This window comes from Accipiter gentilis, chromosome 6 (assembly GCF_929443795.1).
Source record: "Accipiter gentilis chromosome 6, bAccGen1.1, whole genome shotgun sequence".
Lineage (NCBI taxonomy): Eukaryota > Metazoa > Chordata > Aves > Accipitriformes > Accipitridae > Astur > Astur gentilis.
In genome coordinates this window covers 38,051,569-38,068,857 of record NC_064885.1, presented here as the reverse complement: position 1 = coordinate 38,068,857, position 17,289 = coordinate 38,051,569, and positions in this window count along the sequence as shown.

The window sequence follows — 17,289 nt, the reverse complement described above, 5'->3', positions numbered from 1 at the left end:
TACAACTACAAGCTGGGGAAGGCTAAACTTGTATTAATAAAGTGACTTTGTTGTCCTTGTGAGATATATTAGCTACTAGCTGCATCACAGCATCTTCTCTTCTGTATAAATCCCCAGGAAAAGATGTAGGAGTTGGAAGGGACTGGAAGATATCCTCAACCCTGATTAATCACCACAAGTAAAGGGAAGGTATTAAAAATACCCCTGAGGCTAATCCTGACAAAGCACCCTCATTCTGAATCGTAGAACTGATAGGTGCACCCATGTTACATTCGAGCTTCCACCTGTAGGAAAACCTGAGCGAATCTGAAGCTGTCAGCCTTGCACCTAGACTTTGTGAACTTGATCATCTGGATGCCCAGTTTAAAGCTCTAAAGGTATTCAGCTATTGCAGTGGTGAGTATTATGTAGGTAATTTACTGGCTAGAAGGTTAAATCTGCTTCTCAGGATGGGAATACCAAATCAATGATCACTTAAAAAATGTGTATGACTTGCCTTCCAGACATGTGGAGCTCTCCCCTACATCTGTCTTCCTATTCCCTTCATGTCTGCTCCAGCGCAGAGCCTCTCTTGCTGCCAGTACTGCTTTCTCCAGTGGGACTGAAGGTGAAGGGCTGATCTCCCATTTTCCTAAACTGAAACAACCGTACGGATTTCCAGCTGAAAATCACATACTGCAGAAGGCACCATGCTGTACAGAACAGCTGCTCCCCAGCTCTGTCCTTTCTCTCCATAGGTTCTCCCTCCTCAAAATGGCCATTGCTTGAGCCGAGCGGTGTATAAGTATGTGTGCACATATGTTAGTTTGGTACAGCAGTATGTGAGGTGCACGTGTGGGGAGGGGGCTGCCTTTCCCAAAGACCCTCGCAGGTGTAGTAGAGGTGCTGCATCTGCCAATCCATTTTTGGGGCACTGGCTCGTTCCACCCCACCAAGTGCCACGTAGCAGATGGGAGCATCTGCCCTTGCTTTTGTAGCCATTGGAACAGGCATTAAAGATGAGATTGCATATTCCAAAGTCACATAAGTTGCTCCAGAGGATAAATCAAGGCTTTGTTTGATTTGAAAATAGAAACAAACCAAATAATTTTCATGCACTGAACTTCTCTGTTTTGGAAGAAGCATTCTGGGTTGGAACCCTGTTCGTCACACTGACTTGAGGACCTTAAAAATGCATTGTGTTTCACAGACAGGTGCTGTCTTTGGAATCTCTACAGGATTTCCAGATTGCTCTGCATCCAACACTGCCATTAAGGAATAAAACTGTTCTTCCATTTGTACTAATTTCTCAGAAGTGGTATTTTGCTTTTACTGTAAACACACCTATCTGATACAAGAATTGTGAAGAATCTTTCCTGGGCTCTGCCTTAAACTAGTCCCCGATACTTTTTTTTTTTTCTTCCTTCTTTTGTTAGAGAAAAAGGTGCTAAGAGAGTTTAATGCCCTTCGCCTTCAGCCCTCAAAATTCAACCAGAAGATATGTAATTGCTGGGATGTGATTTTGATTTCCTCACTGGAAAACAGTGTGTGAAAAAGTCCTTCACAAGGACGTATTTTCTAGTTGAGGAAGCCCTAAATAGTTTATTCCTAGCCTCTCTTTTCTCTTCCCACCCTTCCACTTTGCCTAGGAAGACCTCATTGTATCCTTTGCCTCCTCTCCTTGTCTCTGCCTTTTCTGCACCTGTGTTTAAGACCTGCTTTGAAACTCATACTTCCCTTTGAAGTTCTTCCACATCCATCTGCTTGCGCTTCTGTGATCACCTCTTCCAAGCACCTCATGAGGGATAAAGAAAGCTGTGAGTCCCACTATCTGTGCAGTATGTGTATGATCACCCAGGTGTGAGGCAGGAGGTCTGTTTTCCATGGTCTTTTTCTGCCCTTGTTGGATGGACCCATGTTTTGTCCCTTTCACTTAGGGTGGCATATTCTGATTCCCAATTTGTCAAGAGGAAAGAAAAATATCTGCTTTTCATTTGTTTAAATATGTAAATGATATTACTGTGAAACACCAGTAGTTAAGATGCTTGTGAACTTTTAATTTTGTTTTCCATTACTAGTCAAACTGTGAGCTGGTAAGGGCTCACAGGAGAGACTTGTTACGGTGGTGTAAACTGGGGCTCGCTCTAGTAACCTGGTAATCTACTGACACAAGTTGCTCCCGTGGAACTTTAAACAAAAAAAACCCCACAATCATGGAGTAACTTCCCTAGAAAAGCCCTGGAAAACAAGGCTGAGCAATTCAGTTTTAGCTTTTCTTAGGCTTCAGTGTGTAATTTGCTACCTCTCTTGTCCTCCGTGCCTCTGTTTACATCCCTGTGTACCATACATTGATGTTTGCCTAATGAAATGCTGCTCTGGAAGATTTATGGGTGTACATTAATAGAATAATTAAAGGTCTTGAAAGTCTTCAGACGAGATGCGTACCAGGTTCAGGGAAAAAAAAGAGAGTGGAAGCCTGAGACGGGAGGTGATGTCTCTGCGCCCACGACCCGACACGTTGTGGGGTGATGATGTGTGGTGCTGGGGGGTATCGGAGGGCACCCGGGCCCCAGCCCTGTTCGTCCCCGCGGGCTTTCTGTGGGCTCTCACCCGCTGCAAGAAGGCAGCCTCTCGACCTTGGCCAGCCTGCCTCTCGCTGAGCTGCCTCGGGAAATGTCGGGAGCTTGGGAGGGAGAAGCAGGAGGCAGGAGCAGAGATACCACCCCCAGCGTGGGGAATGGGCTCCATCCAGACCCGGCTGTCTGGGTGGCGGGGGGGGGGGGGGGGGGGGAGGGAGAGGAGAACCCCACCCCCCCCCCCAAAGCTTCAAGCCCCTGAGGCGGGGAGAGACCGGGGGAAACTTTCCGCGGCAGCAGCTTGAGGCTGCGGCTGCTCCAGCCTTCCCGGTTCGCCTGAGCGTCACATCTGACGTGCGGGCCGGGAGGGCGGGCGGGCAGGCCCGGCCACACACCACAGCCACCACACACACACACACAGAGAGAGAGAGAGAGAGAGAGAGAGAAAGCCACACACGCCGGGGGATCCCCGCGGGGACCGCCGAGCCTGTGGGGGCACGCCCCGGCACGGCCCCGGTTCCGTGTGTGTGGGAGGAGAGTTGAGTGCGGGTGTGTGAGGAGAGTGAGTGCGTGTGAGGAGAGTGGGGGTGCGGGCGGGCGGGCGTCTGTCCGCGCGCGCAGGTAACGGCGGCGGCGGGCGCGGGCGGGAGAGCAGCTCACCCGCAGCGGCGGCGCGGGAGGCGGTTGCTCACTTCGCTGACGGATGGATGGCTGAGAGAGATCCCGCCATCCCATTTGTGCTCGGCTCATACGTCTTTCCTCCGTGCTTTTCTTCTTCTTTCTTTTTTTTTTTTTTTTCTCTTCAAAATCTCCTTGGGAATTTTCTATTTTGCAGCCTTTTTTTTTTTTTCCTCTCCTCCCTCCTCTCTCTCCTTCGTGCTGAGGATACGTTTTGCTTGCCAAGTTTGTAGTGACACCTCTCAGATTCCCCCACTCCCTGTTTTTTGGATCTGTTACAGTGCCCGTTCGTACATAGACATACCTCCTTTTTTTTTTTTTTTTCCTCTTTTTTTTCAAGAAAATTGGAATTCTTTGGGAAGCTAATGGATACTGAGGAGGACGATCCTAAAAATCTCCTTTTGAATCTGTAAATGAGGTGTACGAAGAAATTCTTAAATTCAGCCATCAATTTAGCTTCATATTAAGCACCTCGAAGTATTTATGATTGCAGAGCAGGTGCAAGCGAGGATTAGTAATAAGGTAAGGGAGCTATTTCCATCTTTGAGGCAGCAGCGTTTGCTCAGGGTTATCAGCAGCTTCTCTTTTTTTTTTTTTTTTTTTAAAAAAAATAGAATTTGGGCTGATTTATTTGCATTTTCGGGGCTGTTCTCCCGTCCTTCCGAGTCTTTTCTAATACGCCTGCTTGCTTTTCATCACTAAAATTTACATCCCTTCTCCCTGCCTGCTCTGTATTTGGGAGTTTCTTTGCTGTGCACATGTTTTGGCTGTTATTTGGCAACTGTTTAAAACCACCAATCCTCCCTTTAAAACCATTTCTTATCTTGCACTTTCTCTACCCAGCAGGATTCCTGAAAAGCCCCGTAGAAAACTGCAACACAAAAGCTTTATATTTTTTTCATTTGCATTCAAAAAGGAGAGAGAAGTAGTTAAAATTCCTTCAGGGAAGAGATTGGCGGGGGGGGGGGGGGCAGCAATCAGGTTCTTCCTCTAAAAGCAAATCAAAATTAATTCCTCTCTCCCTCCGCCCCCCCCCCCCCCCGGCCTCGGCGGTTCCCGGGAGCTGAAGCAGATTTTTGGGCCTCCCTCCCTCCCAAAGTTTTAGCCCCCCTCCCCCGTCTCGCTCCATGACCGTGTCACGGGTGGAGGAAGGTGATGAATTTAAAACGCTTCTGGGGGCTGTGGCACGGAGGGGAGGACGGGGGGACAGGGAGAGTAATTATTCCTGCTGGGTGGTTGGGAAGGAAGGCAAGGATACCCCTCGCTTCTTTCTGGGATGTTGCAGGCGCTTGTTCTTCATCAGTGTGCTTTACTAATTTTGTTTTACCAGCTCCATTTAGGGATGTAAATGGCACGAGTGTGGATATCAATCACCAGCTAACCGTGGAGATAGTCCGTGTTTTATGGGATTTAAGGCTTTCTCTTGTTTTGGAAAAGCTTTTGTGACGCTAACAATAAGGAACTCTATAAATCATCTAAATGAATTGTGTTCCAGGAAGGGTAATTTTTAGTCTGATAACTAATTGCACTAACAGTTGTGAACACGCTTGTCGTAATAAAGGTGCCACTACTAAAAAGTGGCTTTCTTGATACGGGTCCCGTGTTTACTCAACTCCTACTGTGTGCCTTAGCTGCAGACGACCGCTGTCCTCTCCAAATACCGGAGCAGATGAGATGATTGAGAGCGTAGTGCGAACGTACCTGTCTGGTGAAGTGGCACGTTCCCCAGCCCTGAAAAGAGTGAAAGCCCATTTAACGGGCTGCTTCCATGACTTAGGTTGAAAGCAGGAGGTAATCATCACTTAGGCCTTCTGATTACATATTTTGATTAAAAGAGGAAGCAAACTTTTTTTTTTTGTTTGGTAATCTTGATGATTCCATCATTAGCTTTTTAAATCCTCTTAAAAATAAGCAGGAGCTGTGGAGTTCAGTCCTTCAAGCAGAATATAGCAGTGTTCCTGCAGTGCTGTGAGGAAAGCTCCTCTTTCATGTCATCCTTTTCTGTTGCTTTATTTCCACCTTCTGTATTCATGATTTTATTTTTTGATCTATTATTAACAGTCAGGATATATTGAAAAGGCTGGAATAAAATAGTGCTGTTCTACTTAGAGGGAAACGTGCTATGAGGAAAGGAATCAAGTTTGACTGTTTTAAAAGAATTGTTAAACCACGGGGTTTACATTTACTTGAGTTTTCTTTCCACTGCCTTCGGCAATCTTTCATGTGATCTGCAACTGGTGATGTAACATGCATTCTATATGTACCTATATCATCTGCGTAGCTCACTACACCTTCACAGGAACTCCATTTAATGCTGCCAGCAAATCATTCACTGTGCAAAAAAAAACATCAGCAATTGAACAGGTGCAGGTTCAGTTCACCATACGATTAACTGGGCCAGTAGTTGCCAAACGTAATGCCATTATATAGATATGCTGAGTCCCTCAAAAATTCTTAGCATGGTTGGTTTTATTCTTGTTTTTTGGGTTTTTTTTGTGGCTTTTTTTTTTTTTGAAAATAACCACATGCAAAATCTGGTAAGATTGGATTCCTTGTGGCTGCTGAGTGGGCATTTGAGTAAGGTTAATGGAACCAAAATCTAAGAAGTTACTTCATGAAATGTATGTAGATTTTAGTGCTTTCTCTGAGCCCCTCTGAATAGAGTGTTTTATTAGCATGAAATATCTGATGCTGAGTTCAATCCTACTGTCCTTATTGAAGCAAAAATTTCCATAGACTTCATAAATCTGTACATAAGGGTGTTTTCAATGATAATTTCTGACTGTGCAATAAGATAACGTAGATGGTAACTTTGATGCCAGTATTACTTATTTGAAGTTAATTTGTTGGTGTTAGGAAGTTTACTGTTTATCTCTGTAAACTGGAAGGGATCAAAGAGTGTTTCCTGTTGTGTCATCAGTACAGGCACTGTCTTTCCCTCTTTGCCAAAGAGCAATTACTCAATGAGGACAGACTTGGATTTGAGCTTTTAAAATGTCTTTCCTCTGAACATCAAGAACATTTAGAAAACTGAATTGGTGACTCACTAGAACGGTTTTCTATATCCCTTTTTACTATTCAATATCTTTTATATCATGTGTGTATTTGAGCATAATCTAGTTCTTGAATTGAGAGATTATTGCTTGAATAAATTCTTCGCTTATTTGTTTATTTTCTTATTTGAACATGGTTGTCATGTATTACGCTATAATAATGATAATTCCTTAAGCGACAGTGAGTTGCAAGCAAATGCTCGAGTTCATGGGTGAACATAGTGATTCATGACTGTGTAGACAGTATTGCTGATCAAGGCGTATGGCAAATTAAATCTCTAACCATAATGTCTGGTACAGGTACAATTCATTTCCTATTTAGTTCTTGTTGTTAAATTAGCTTTGGGAGTTTTTTTTCAGATGGTAAACAGTATTACAAGACTCTTGTATTTTAATCCACAGGATGGGAGTCTGTCATTTCGCAATGGAAAACGAGAGATAGTCTTCTAGACACCAAAGAAATTAATTTATTGTACCCAAGTCCATACAGTTAATAATACTACTGTTTGATCCTATTTCAACTTTTACTTGAAATTTCATACTGCTTTTCAGTAGTGAACAGCTACCAATATCCTAGTTTTTACTGATGGGAAAAGTACCTGAAGCGGGTGGCTAATCTGCGATTGTGCAGCAATTCAGTAGCAAGTGTAGGTAGCGGACCTGTGGCTTTTGTTGCTTAGTTCCAGGCTGTAGTCCCTAGATGGGTGTGAAACTTCTGCAAGAGTTGCAAATGTTTCTGAGGAAGAAAAGTGAATACTTAAAGAAACAAAATTTTTGATACTTGGCAGAAATAAGCTTAACTGAAAGAAACAGAGTTGTGGATAACAACCTTTACCTGCTTTTGAGAGCAGCTTCGTTCTATAAATGATACAGGATGTCAGGCGTACTGCTCATTTAATGGCTAGGAAGGTGCTGGGGCCATCAGCCTCCGGGTGATGAGCCCTCCGCTGTATGGAGCAGCAGGATGCTCGCGGGCACCTGCCCGCTGTCAGACCCCTTCAGGCCGGGTATTCCTGTTGGCTGTGAGATCCATGCTGTGATGTGCACCTCTGTCTGCAAAACCAGGAGGTTCGGAGCAGCCAAATGCAGTATGTGGCCAAGTCCTGTTGTTTTTACACTCTTACGATACCATCACAGTCAGCAGGATGAGCTCAATAAAGTATGCTGCAGTTGTGACCATTTAAAGTGGCGTTCATGTTTGTTTAGAAATGCCAGAACTAATGAAAGCTGCTTTCCCAAAGATTTCTGTCTTGTAGAGTGAAACGCTTCCCCAGTTGAAACGTTGATGAGAGCTTTCACTCATCTTTCTCATGCCCGGTAATGTATTTCAGTTTTAGGGCTTTTTTTCTGTTGAGAGGTTGAGAGAAGTATTCTGAGTTTTGCAGAGTTCCTCATACCTGTTGTGTCACTTACTCTCAACAAATTTGCATGTTCCTCAGATAGTTTGGACTGAAGTCACCAACTGATTAAAAAAACTGGTAGAAGTGCATGCAAAGCATGGTTGTGTAGATCTCACTGCTTTAGAAGACCAGACTAAAACTGCAGCCTTGTCATGTATTTTCTCACGTAACAAGTTGGTAAACTAGCCGTCTCGCTTCATAGCTTTTCAGTGCATGGGCTAAGAGCTTACTACTGCTGACAGCTAGTGAGATTTCTCTTTGGCTCCGCGTATCAGTGGTCCAAGCGTTAAGTTTGAACATTTGTCTGTGGAGGTCCCTGTGGGGGAGAGGAGTAATTGCCAGAAATCTGCTGTGTATCCAAATGGTTAAGACTATGGTTTTGTCATAAATAGGATTAAAATTTCACAGGAGACCAGTTTTAGTTATGGAAATGACCATATTGTTGTGATACCAGATGTTAGGTTGATTTCTACAACTTTCTAGGAAATGGCAGTACCTGTGCACGAGTCTTGTGTGCTGGAGAACTTTTTGCAAAGCCAGAAAAAAACCAATAATTTGAAGCCTTTTTTTGTTATTAAGTATGCATCTACCTCAAGGTATATTTCCAAAATGAAATTTTGTAGTAGGTTTGTCAATGTGAAGACTTTGGAACGTATCTGACCATACCCTTTTTTCCCCAGAAAGCTCTGTGCTTCAGGGGAGGGACTGTGTTTTGGGGAAAGTTTTAAGATCCCTTTTCTCTGTGGACAAAGAGGCTGGACAAGCCACTTGCACAGTAGGAAAAGGGGCATGGGAAAGATGAGAGGACTGAAAGTAGGGGGAATGAAGCTAGAAAGACGACATGTATCAGAAAAGATGATATATTGAATTTAGTGATGATAAACTGCTACTAACTGAGCATAATAAATGCCTCACTATCCATAAAGCTGCGTTGCAAACACAAGTAGCCATGTTCAGTCCTGAAATGCCACTGTGAAAATGCAGTCCAAAGTCCACCTGATTTAGTCCATTTCGGTGGAGTTGCACTAGTTTACAACAAGGCTAAAGCGGAGGAGAACCGTGCTTTTATGTTTTAGTTGTCTTCATTATTGTTGATGAGCTGAGTATGCAGGACTTTGTAATGCGACTTTATATTACACAAGAAGAAAGTAGAAGGAATTGATCAGCTATAACAGTATAGTTAATCAGCTTACTTACTAGCTTCATATACTGTGAGAGGACTAACTTCATATACTTTACAAAGGGGAGAAATGCTGGGAAAGAAAGCATTTCTATTTGTGCATTTCAGTAAAATAATATAAAACTAACTATAAGATGTTTTCCAGAGCCTTAATAACAGAACTGCAATTAGCATAAAATTTCCAAGGACTGGGATAAATAAATACCAGATGCGCTTATTTATTTATTTAGGATTTGATCCATTTCCTATTGAGGGGAACTTTATTATTCAGAGGAAGGAAAAGGGAGAGGGTATATTGTTCCTCTGAAGTGGATGGGAGACTTTCCATCCCAGTTGCCAGAAAACAGCACAGGGGGCTTCTGAATTTTGAAATAGAAATTTGAAGTAGAAATTTTGTTCATGTTTATATAGCTGTTTGCCAACACTCAATATGGTGAAAGTTCATTTTAAGGAAATAGGAATATACTTATGGGTATTTATGTTTGAGTCCTGCCTTTCCTTTTGTTCAGCAATTATTCAGAATTGGCTTACCTGTTATTTTCAATAAAACGTCACCTCCAGCTGAGATAAATATTTAACTTTATATTTATTACTTCCCCCAAACTCCTGAACTCAGAAAAATTGGGACTGGCTCTGATTAAGCATATTTGTTGGACAATTGAAATTAAAAGCAATTTTAATTTAGTGAAGGATGTAGCCAGGTAGCAATTTATTTTGCAGTAAAAGGAAAATTAGATGTTATTTAGTTATAGACGAGGTGAGTGCTGAGGTTTTATTAATTATTGTTTGTATTTCTTGGGCAACCAGAAGGTTCAGCCGCAATCATCACCTGCTTTTGTGGAAGACAGTGTACAAATAAATAATAAATAAATTTTGTGTCCCAAGGAATTTAGGCTTCACTCTACTATGAGTTCTTATTGCATGATTTACCACAGTTGCACTGAGTTCATGTGTTCACAACATATGAAAGTATTGTAAATGGTGGAAGAATTGGAATGCAATGTGAAAGGAGAGTGGTCAGAAAAATAAATTCAATGTGCTCAGCGAAATAAACATTCGGAGGCACTTTTTAAAAGAAGATCATCAATCTATTTGAGAACTTTTCCTGTCTTTGGTAGACTCAGTTAAAAAATATGCACGCATATGTAGAGTTATACATATGCACTATGCTATATGATAGTGCAAATACACAAAAGAAATTGTGTGGTCTGATTCAAACTTCAGTGTAAATACATAGGGATCGCAACAATGTTACTGGAGTTACTAGGTACAACAATGTGTATGTGGCTAGTATATATGAAGAAAGAGCATTTCTTTTGATCGGAGAGTGACTTAGTCAACTTTTGTGCCTTGAATGAATGAATGAAAGATGCATAGTTAATGCTACTTTTTTCCTGCTATTTCATTTGCTTGTGTTTTAAAAATTCCAAACATAAAAATGTAGATTGACTTTCAGCCTATGTTTAGCATGGTTTAGCCTATGTAGAGACGTGTACCGTTTGGCAAGTGAAGGTCTAAGCAAAGGTTGAACAAAATTGAACTGTAAACATTACTTTAAAGTGGTCATTAAAGAAAAAGAAAATTTCTGTTTTGGAACATTTGCTGCAACTAACATTTAAGAACAGAACAATTTTTAGAAAATGCAAAACCTAATGATTTCATTGCTCTTCATTCACATCCCCCATTTTGTACTCTTGCAACTCTGATGTTTTTGCAGATTGTCGCTGAGGTAAAAGTTGACTTTTAACTTTTTTGTAGTTTGGTAAGTTTGTTGGAATAATTAGGAACAAGATTACTACCTAAACATAAATCTTGTAGCATTTGGAATCTTAATGTTGGAGAAGACCTTAAAAGGGCGCCACAGTTTTCCATTTTGACTGTTCAGCAACATTTTACATTGCCTTCATTTTTGTCCCCATTGTCATAACAGTAACTTTTTTTTTTCCTTTGTCCTTTTGTTTTGTTTTGTTTTCCTTTACCTTACCTAGTTCATAAGAAGTGTGCAGTGGCTCATTGCCATTGACTGGGGTACAAAGAGAGAGGAGCACCAATGTGATAGTTTGGTCTTTGCTTTTGCCGTACTCACTCTTCACCCAGCTGCTGGGGCCATGATGCAGCAGTTACGCCGTGCCAAATTTTTCCAGCATACCCAAGTCTAAGGTCTTAGCTGCCGCATGTCCACAGGAAAGAAACACTGGGGGCACTTTCAATCTCATGCCTTTGCTTGGCACTTACATTAAAATGTATTCTGGTACTCAATCTATTTTGTTTTCCCATCCATAAATTGAACTACTACCCTGAGATGCTGTGAGGATTAATGAATGCTTGGAAAGCTCACTGCAGATAGAAAAAATACAGTGCTGCCTCTTCAGATCATTATGTATAACACTGCATAGTTCAAAAGTTATGAGAATTGTATAAAGGCTCTGGCACATGAAGCAAGAAAATATTAAACCTCCTATTAATGGGGGAGCCATAGGTCTTTCTTCATCTGCCATCCATTCTTGGTTCGGACACCAGCAGTGCAATGAATGATCCTGTTCTTGTAAGCCTTCTCTTTGTAACAGCCTTTGAAAATGAGGAGGGTTTGACACAGGGAAATCTTCTTGGACCCTGATGGATGCTGTTCAGCTTTTGTGAAGTGGCAGTATTTTAATTCTTTTCAAGTATGTTTGTTCCAAAATAACAAAGCATCACTATGTATATGGGCCTGGCCATTCATAAAATGATTGTTTCTTTAAAAAAAAAAAAAAGTAAAATGCTTATCATAAACTCAGATGCTATGTGTGAAAGAAATCTGCATTTGTGATGAGAAGTTAGAATCCAGTTAGATTTCTAATACTTTTTAACAAAGTATTTAAGATTTCATTTTCTCCTTGGATATAAACTTATTAACCTGAGAATTATGACTTCCTAGGTAGAAATCTATGTGCAAGATTTTTGCACATTTTAAAAATAGTTTTGAATAATTAGGAAAATGTAGTGAAAATCGTGACAGACCTTTAACTATCATGGGACGGGGATGAAAACATCTGTGGTGTCAATTATTGCACCTCTTCTGCATGTTTTATATGGGGTCAGCTAACCTGTCAGAAATTCAGAGTAGTAGTAACTATGGTACTACAGTGGCTTAGATTCAGAAAACAGAAAGTGAAAATTCTAGGAGAACTAAAAAGTACGTAAACACAAAGATGTGTAATCTCAACCTAAAAGTTGTGCCTGGTGTTAGTGAAGCAAGCTCCTTCACGTTTGGCTGATAATATACTTGAGCTGCCATTTGCAATCCCACTTTAATTCAGAAATTATTTGATATTTCAAGAATGTAAGCTGATTCTTAAAGCAGTGGGGAATGTGTAAATGCTAGCAACAAGTCCTGTTTTATCTTTGTTTAGCTATGAATAAAATACCACATGATGATACCATATTGAGTAGTGTGGTGCTTTCTGAGCGCTCTCTATCTCTCTCTCAAGACAATTTCACTGCTTAACTAAACCACAGGTATGAAAAGAAATTATTTTACAGACTACCAAACCCAGTCTTGCATAATGCTGAATTTCCACAATCGGGTCCCAAACTGAAATAGGGTGAGCAAGATCTGTAAAACCTAGAGACCCTCAGTGGTGTCAGCACCAGAGGGAGCTGCTTGCCCAACTCTTGGCCATGTCACAGCTTGAAGGCTGGAAAGAACCAACAAAAGGGGACAAAAAGGCAGAAAAAAATTTATGGTAACCTGTTGAACACTGTCCACGCATGAAAAATAATATTTGAAAGTTGAAGCTGATCTGTTGGCCGAATCTGATATTTTTCTTACATTGAATAATTTTAATTTATTACATTCAAGTTCTAATCTAGCCATTTTTTCTAGATTGTTGTCATAAAAATACTTTGTAGCTTACAAAGAAGGTATTATAAAAATAAATTATGATCTTCAATTACAGCTGTAACTTTGGATCCTCTATTTGCTATATTAATGTAAATATATTTTATATTTACATATTGGACCCTTACATTTGTAGTCTTAGGTGGTACAGTGTGATGCCTGGTAGGAATACAAATAAGGCTAATCATTATTTTCCTCGACTACCCTCCCCCGCCCCCTTTTTTTGTTTCTTCTAGAAATACCATGGTTTATATGGCATTAGTGTATATTCTCTTAGATTACTGAGAACTGAAGTGTGTGCGATACAATGATTCTGGACTTCGTCTGTAAAGTAAAATTATTTACGTAGTTGCGTGCCAGTGAAGCTCGTAGGTTCCAAAGTGAAATCAGGGCGGAGCTGTGCAGGATGCTGTATTTACCCATAGTAAAACCACCAAAGAATATCCCCAACATCCCCCGAAACCACCTCCCAGGCACTGGTGTAAAGCATTTGTAATCTATGTGCTAGGACAGACGAAAGAGGATAGAAAGGAAATATTGCCCTTCAACAGAAAGATGACTTAAGCATTTGCTTAACTGCTTCTGCAAGTTGTCCAGGGTCACAGAACTAGCCTCTGGCAGAGTAAGGAATTGAACCTGAGCCTCTGAAGTCCTAGTCCAGCACCTTGTTCATGAGATATTCCTTCTTCTCTTAGCCTTATTGCCATAAAAAGTGATCTCTCTACACTGAAGATAATACTTTTAAAAGTAGATTTGTGTGTTCTGCTACCACTGTAGTAAAATTCATTTATTTATAGGCATGCACGCACAGACACACACAACACACACACACAAATCCTTTCCTTGGACAGGGGCTTTGCTGGTAAGGCAGTATAATAGTACTAAAATCAGTTCATGTGGAGCTTCAAAGTTATTAAGCTGTAGCAATTTCGAGTGTATTCAGTCCTTCGGCTTAAGAGATTTCTAAGGCAGGTACCTACCCACAGAGGTACACAGAGGTGTATGTAGAGAGTATGTGTGTGTTTACACATGTGTACACGCACTTCTAGAATGTATATATACACATATATATGCAGTTAGTTATTTCAAAATCAAAATTAGAAATTGAGTTTAGCTGAGACTTTGTTGGAAGTGGAGCACCCGAGAAATTTTCAGTATTTGGAGTGGTCTGGCTTTCTTTTCCTTGATAAGAGAGATCAGAAAAGCCCGATTTATTTGCTGCTAGCGCCTGAGCGAATGGACATTCTTCCCAATTTCACTTTTGGACTAAATCTACTAATAAAAATTCTTCTACATTTCAGTTTTTTTACAAGTTATACTGCCAAATTTAAATGGCAAACTAAGTTAGTTTTCAAGTTCCTTCTTTGAGAAGATACAGAACAAAAGTTTGTTTCAACACTGCGTTTTCCCTCTGTTACAGCAAATATGTCTAACTGATAATTCAATTAGTTTGACTTCCAAATTGGGAATAGGGCTGTATAGTGGTCTTAGCCTGAAATGCTCCAGCTCAGTGTTAGATATCTCTCCATGCTTCCTGCCTGACACAGGTGGGTGGAGGATCAGGGGATGCAGATGAAAAGAGATATTTGGGTCGCAGTGACATCTAAATTTTGAACTCGGGTAATGAAGTCCTTACGTGAACTCACATAGAAAAACTTGGCCAGAGCAACAACCTGACCTTAGGCACCAGTTAAATCACACAGCTGCTTCCCTTTCTTTCCAAGATCTCCTAGAAAGTTTTTTCTGTGTCAGTACAGCTTTCCTTGCTCCTGGATAATGTGGCAGCCTTAAGATTGGTAATGGAGGAACTGCAGATTTCATTACCTTTTCAGTCTTCTATTGAATTGGTAGAACTAAATTTGTCCCACTTTGAAACAAAAGAAAGATGTCGTCTTTGACAGTCTGTAAAAAAGAAACCAACCAATCCTCCAAAACCCCACAAAAAACCTGAATCATAACCTGAAAGCTGCAAATTTTGCCGTTAGATCTTTCAGACATATTCTTTCACTCTGTTTACAAGTTCAGATCCTAAAAGGTTGTCAGAAGTGGACCAAACAACCTGGAACAGTTGAGAGACACTCCTTAGTGTGTTTTTAATGTGATTGATTTCATGTTTCTGGTCTTTGATTCAGTTCTTACTTTCTTTTTGTTTCAAAGACCAAACACAAATAAACAATTCGTTATGATTTAGCTGGTTGCCTGAAGGACAGCTGGATTGGAAGTTCCTATAAAAAGCCTTCAGTTTTGTGTCAGGTCAAGTACAGTGTTCTTAAAGCACCATTTGAAACTGTCATATACATTGCACTTTCTCAAAGGCTTTTGCAAATATGTTTTCTAAGTGAGGCTATTTATCCAAGAACCTTCTCTCAGCCAAGCGTTCAGAAAACAGTAGCTGTTGTTTGCATCTTGAAGGAAATTATTTATTACTAAGACAAAATGAGTCTGCACTAACTCACTTCTCTATTCAGGGTGATATATTAAAACCTGGAGGATTATGAAAAAATCAAGGTGGAATAACTGGGCAGCAGAATGGTACTTGAAATCCAGTCTGCGTAATTGTAAATTGATGCACATTGGTGGAAATACTCTATTCTGTGACAGAGTCTGGTTTGTGGGTTGTCTGGGGGAAAACCTCTAAAGAGGTTATGATTTGTTCCTTGGCGGTTCACCCTAATTTAAACAGGACTGGGAATCATCCTTTAGAGCTACAACCAAAACTAGGCAGTGTGATTTAGCTCAACTGAGGCTTAGCCTAAAGTCTATTGAAATCTATGGAAAATTTCCCATTGATGTCAGCGGTCTTTGGATCACTTCTCAGTAGCTCTGGCAGTGTTACGTTCTCCATTAAATAATGACCTACTAATGAAAAATTCTACATCCCTGTCTGTAGTGTTTCTGTGAAAAGACTTTTTCATTGCTTTCCTTTAAAAAGATCTCAAGGAAAATTATATGCTCAGTTATTCATCTAGATCTCTACTAAACCTTTTTACCAACTCACACATACTATTGTCAAAGGGCAAAGTGCACACAAAATGACTAGGCTTTGTAATCATGTCCTGTGATATGAATGAATACAGGTGACCATATGATAGCTAAAGCATTTAGATGAAACAAAAGAACCATTCTGGAATTTGCCACATACAGAGGTCATCAAATCAAACTTTCAGGCTAGATTTTTTTTTTTTTTTAAAGGCTGGATGATTTTATGGCTGTTAATAATATTTGTAACTCCAGTATGCAAACTAAGATAAGAATAATCAAATCTCATGCTTCAGGGCATAAGCTAATCACCTGCTGGGTTTGGCATAATTGGTTTAGTGCATTATACTAGGAAAGGAGGTTCACTTTCTCTGAAACTTTGAGTCTTAGCCACCCTCAGTGAAAGCATTTAAAAGGCCAGAGTTTCCTGATCCCTTCTGACAGCTCTTTTGTCCATACAATGATGTGTAACTAGAGCCAGTGAACATTAATGTTAGAATCTTATTTTTGGATTTCCTGACTTAAAGCTGTTAGTATGAGTTACTGCATTTTATATGGCAGAGACTACACATATGTATTTAAGGGTTCCTTGCTGGTTTTGCCTTTTTTTTCAGAAGTGGAAAAGATGCCAAATGATGTAAGAAACAGACTTTGTGATAAATTGCTGAATAGTTTGCGCACACACAGACAACATTAATTCACCTGTTAAATTACAAAATAATCAATTTATCTATCTGTCCTGGTATCTGGACATAGAAAATTGATGTGCTACTTATAAATAACTAGGAAATGTTTACAATGCTTTGCAGGCCCAAATTAGACAAGTAATAAGTTATAATAGCTTTTTGATTAACTCCTTGGCAGTAGAATTTGTATTTACCTGATATGGAGCCTGGTTTTGGCAGTGGATTCACCAGAAACCACCTGCTCCAAAGGATTAATTCTGTAATTGAATCTCTGCTCATTTTAGTGAATGTGTTTTGTTTTCTTAGGCCCAGTTTGTGGTGGATTCTGGCATGTGGGTATGGAGCAGGGAAGCGTAAACATTTTTCCCTTCCAATGCCCTCAATGGAAGCTGACCATGTCTGCAGCCTGTGCGCTCTAGTGAACAAAGACCATTTCAAGAGTAGTGTCTTGTTAAAGAAAAAATAAGGGAAGTCCTGTACACTTTAGTAAAATCAAATATAAAGTAACAGGTAATGAGATACCCTAACCAGAATTCTCTAGGGTGCTCAAAACCGGCCCAAACTGATAAGTTTAAATTCCATTGATTTTAGAGTAATTTCTGTTGAACTCTATTTGGTTTTTACTATTAAATTAGATTTGGGTTTTCCCAGACCATGAAATACGTTCTTTGAAGGCAGTTTGCCCTGCAGCTCCACCAAGTACATTAGATGACAAAGTTGTATTGGGTTGCTTTAAGCTTTAACAGCTTGATATGTGGCAGCTTTAGCTGCTACCAATACTTCACTTTAGCTGGACTTTCTCTTCTAGGAATTTGTTAGGAGCACCATCTATGTTTTTGCCTATACAAATGAGTTTCAACTGAAAATCAGGGGCTGTA